Source organism: Canis lupus, chromosome 13 (assembly GCF_003254725.2).
Source record: "Canis lupus dingo isolate Sandy chromosome 13, ASM325472v2, whole genome shotgun sequence".
In the NCBI taxonomy this organism is placed as follows: domain Eukaryota; kingdom Metazoa; phylum Chordata; class Mammalia; order Carnivora; family Canidae; genus Canis; species Canis lupus.
The window spans coordinates 4,322,296-4,327,145 of record NC_064255.1 but is presented as its reverse complement, the minus strand read 5'-3'; positions in this window follow the sequence as shown (position 1 = coordinate 4,327,145).

Sequence of the window (4,850 nt, the reverse complement as noted above, 5' to 3'; positions counted from 1 at the left end):
AATTAAGTCCTTCTTGCAGTCAGGCAGCTGGGATTTTTTGTTTCGAATCATTTAAAATCACCCAAGTAGCATATATATTCTTTTTGTCATTTTAATCTTTAAATTTAATGTCTTTATAATGCCTTAACATATGCACAATTTTTTCCAGATGTATAAATGCAAGTGTATATGGTTCCTCTGTGTTTTCCTTTTATTATTGGTTCCCCTTTCCCTCTCTGGTCTTCTGGTCTTCCCTTAACCACATGGTCCCTGACCCCTACCTACTCACCCCTGTGCCCAACTATGTGTCTGTCCATCTCACTCTCCATCTACACACACACTGTGTGAAGCTGTAGCCAGGCCTGCCCACAGGAAGCTCCTATGTGGACATGAACTGTAAAGTCCTGGATTCTGCAAATGCAGACACAGATAATGGGAAGCCACATGACCTGAGACTCACGCACCACAAGAGGGAGTCACTCAGTGTTGGATGAGTCGACAAGTGTTGGCTCTCAGGCCCCGGAGGCTGGGCCTGGCAGGCAGGGTTTGCAGAGCACCAGGATTGCTGAGCCATGTGTGACCTAACCAGGTGCTGGCAGGGCTTTTCTGGGGGAAGGGGGGCCGGTGGAAGACAAAAGCCCAGGAGGCATCTGTTGAGCGCAACCTCCTACCCTCCTGAGGGAGGCACAGAAGGCAACCCCTGGAACTGCCCTCTCTTAGATATACTCTGTGCTCTTCTCATATACTTTTTCAGACTCTGTGGAGCTTGTGAGTGGGACTGAGCCAGACTCAAGGGCTTCATCTCTGCCATCTTTGAAGCCAGTTCAGGTCTTCTCAGGTTTAGGTCTAAGGCCTAAATACAGAGGACTGTTTTTAAGATGAGTTCATGTATCAGGATGCCTGGGTGGCTCAGCAGTTAAGTGTCTGCCTTCGGCTCTGGGTGTGATCCCGGAGACCCAGGATCAAGTCCCATGTTGGGCTCCCTGCATGGAGCCTGCTTCTCCCTCTGCCTGTGTCTCTGCCAATCTCTCTCTCTCTCTGCCTCACATGAATAAATAAATAATCTTAAAAAAAAAAAGAGTTCATGTATCGAAAATTGGATTTGAATATTTTTTGCATCCTTCTATATCTTCCTTTTTCTTACTCAAGGAATTCCCTTCAATTTAACTGTCACAGTGCTCCTGCATTCTTCTGCAGTTGTGTGGTATTCCATGTCTCTTCCAATTAACCAGCATCCATGGCACTTCCAGTTTTTTTCTTTCTTTCTCTTCTTCCCCCCCCCCTCTTTTTTCCTGTTGTGAAAATTTCTGCTGTAAACATTCTTATACACATGTCCCAAGGCATGGGTGCTTTTACTGCTATGGAATGGACCCCCAAGAAAGAGATTACTGCAACATGGATGAACCTTGAATACATGATACAATGTGAAAGAAGCCAGTAATAAATGATTCCATTTATGTGAAATGTTCAGAGTAGGCAAATCCAAAGAGACAGAAATGGGTTGTTGGTGGTTGCCTAGGGGTGGGTAGGAAGAGAGGAGGATTGAGAGTGATTGCTAATGGATGCAGGACAGGGTTGGGGTTCCTTTTGGAGTGATGAAAATGTTTTAAAATTGGTTGTGGTCACGGTTGTGCAACTCTGAACATACTAAAAACCATAGGATTGTATACCTTAAATGGGTAAATTATATTACACATGAATTTTAGCAAGACAGCTGTTATTAAAAAAAAGGATGAGGTCACTGGATCAAAATGTATATGTATTTTTATTTTAATAGATGCCACCAGACTACTTTCCAAAGAAGCTGTAACTCTTCCCATTTCCACCAGCACTGAATGAGAACACCCTCTCCCCCTGTCCCACCAGCAGTAGGTCTTACACTTTTCTAGTTATGCCAATCAATGCAGATAAAGTGATTTCTCATTTTTTTACTTTATTTTCCTAGGTAGATCCTCATTATAAAAGTTCCAATAATACTTAAGTGTACAAAGTAATAAGTACAAGTTCCCTTTTACCTCCTATGACACCCCTGAGGTAACCATTCTCAACAGTTGGGTCTCTAGGTACCTTTGAATACATTTATAAACTAATACACATATATCATTTTATAATTAATAAATAGAAGCACACTCTAATGCTCTAGGACTTATTTTTTCATATTTACTGTATGTTTTAGAGATCTTTCCAAATTAGTACATACAGCTCTCGCTCATTCTTTTTAATGGCTAAATGAGATCCATGGTATGGATAGACCCTAATTTATTTAACATGGGTGGATATTAAATTGTACCCAATGTTTTGCTCTTTCAAACCATGTCTCAGTGAACGACCTTTTGGATATATTTTCTTTACTGAGACAAAATTCACATGACATAAAATTAACCATTTTAAAGTGAACAATTCAGTGGCATTTAGTATAGCCACAATGTTCTACAACCACCTCCACTATCTAGGTCAAAAACATTTTTATCACCCCAAAAGGAAATCTCTTACCTTAAGTAGTCTCTCCTCATTCTGCCCTTCCCTGAGCCCCTGGCAACCACCAATCTACATTCTGTCTCTGTGGATTTACTTATTCTGAATATCTCATATAAATAGAACCATACACTATATGACCTTCTATGCCTGGCTTTTTTCACTTAGCACTATGTTTTTGAGATTTATCACCATTGTAGCATGTATTAGTACTTGATTCCCTTTTCTGGCTCAATAATATTTCATTGTATGACTAGACCACAATTTGCTTATCCACTCATTCGCTGATGGGTTGTTCATACATCTTTGAGTTCACAAATAACTCACACTCACAGAACTAATGCCCATTGACTATGTACCTGGAACTATTCTATTGCTTTAAATATATAAACTCATTTAATCCTACAGCAGTCCTATAAGGTAGGTCCCTTATTCTACCTTATATCCCCAGTCCCAGACATCACTGATCCACTAACTTCACCAACTCTCAACTTGCCTTCCCCTTGACTTCTTAGGCTGTGTAATATAGCATTCACTGCTTAAACTAGTTTGAATGAACTATTCTGGTACAGGAGCCAAAAGCACCCTAATTTGTCTGTAGTCACTACCTGCCTCTAATCCAGCCCCACTGGACTCTAGGTTCCATGAGAGCAACGACTGTGTCAGTTAAGTTCATCAGCTTTTGGCATAGAACCTGGCACATAGGAGTTGCTCAACAAATATTTGTTGAATGGTGAATTATAAAGTGCTTTGAAATTGAAGCTAAGGAAACAACTGTTTTTGGTTTGAGTATTGAGAAAGTCATCATCCTCATTGGAGATGGAATCTGAAAGACAAGTGGGAGTCCATTTGGTGAGAAATGACACTCGTGCAGAAGACAAAGTCTAAGCAAGCCCTAGAACTGTGAGCATGTGTGGTATGGTTCTAGCACCAGAGTGGGCTTATGTTAATTGAAGAAATGGGAAAGGCAGGAGATGAGGTTGGAAATGTTGGCTCAGATGCCAGAGTCTAAGGAATGCGATGCTAAAGAATTTGGATGTTCTCCTCAGTGGCTGGGAGTCATTGAAGAGTTCTAGGCAGGAAGACATATCTAGATCAGCAGTTTAGAAAGATCCATCTGGAAGCCCTTTAGAGGACGGATTGGAGGTTGGCAAGCTTGGAGGCAGGAAAACCAATTAGGAGATATATTTACCAGGTCCTTTTTTGTTGCAATTAGCAAAAATCTAATTCAAATGAATAAAAGTGGAATGTATTAGCTCACTGACCACAGGAAGGGCAGATGTATTGTTGGGCTGCAGGAACGCCTAGAACGTGGACCTGGATCAATGCCAGGCCTCCGCTTGGCTGTTCTGGTCTTAGTCAGAAACTGCAGGTTTCATCTGCAGCCTGGAGACAAGTTCCAAATGGTAAAGGCTTGAAGCTTCCCTTTAGCTGAAGATGAGGCTGTTGCTCTGGGCAGGAAGAGAAATCCAGTTTCACACGGCTGCTACCACCCAACAGCAGCCTCCCAAAGAAATACTATTTGGAACTTTCCACCTGGCCTTGATTTGGGGTGGAAAGAAAGCTGGGGGAACACAGATGATTGTGTCCCTCCTGGTTGACAAGAGGGCGAAGTGGTTGTCCTCAGCTCACCCTGTTGTGGCTACTGGCTGAAGGCCTCTGGCAGGCTGGCTGGGACTGAGGGGTGAGAAGGGGCACTCGGCCAAGAGAACTCACAGGGACTGGTGTCTCTGCTCAGCGTCTGCTCAGCAGAAGTGCATCTGGCTGTGAGCTCAGCAGTTCCACTCAAGGCCAAGGGAGGGGTGGGACCCACTGCACTCCACCAGCCCCATAAGGATGGGAGAAAGCCAGAAGTCTTCTCCAAACCTGGGCCAAGAGAAGCTCTCTATTGGGAGAGGAAAGGGCCTGGATAGTTTAGGTGAAAGTGAGGTGAAGCTGGCTGGCTGCAGGGGGTGAGAGGAGTGGGATTAAATTCAATTTATTTTATTTTATTTTATTTATTAATTTTAAAGATTTTATTTATTTATTCATGAGAGACACAGAGAGAGAGGCAGAGACACAGGCAGAGGGAGAAGCAGGCTCCCTGCTGGGAGCCTGATGCAGGACTGGATCCCAGGACCCCGGGATCACACCCTGAGCCAAAGGCAGACGCTCAACCACTGAGTCACCCAGGTGTCCCAGGCGGGGTTCATTTTAAAGCATGGACTTGAGCTGCCAGGAAAAGATTACCCTACCTGGAAGATCCAAGGATGCTCTTAGTGGGTCAGACCCTTGGATTATTTTTAACTCTGGATCGGGTTACAGAAGGCATTTAGTCCACAGTCTGCACAGCTCTGGAAAGCAGACCACTGTGCTGGCAGGAGCTGGCAAGAGAGTGCCCAGCAGCTGATTCTTAG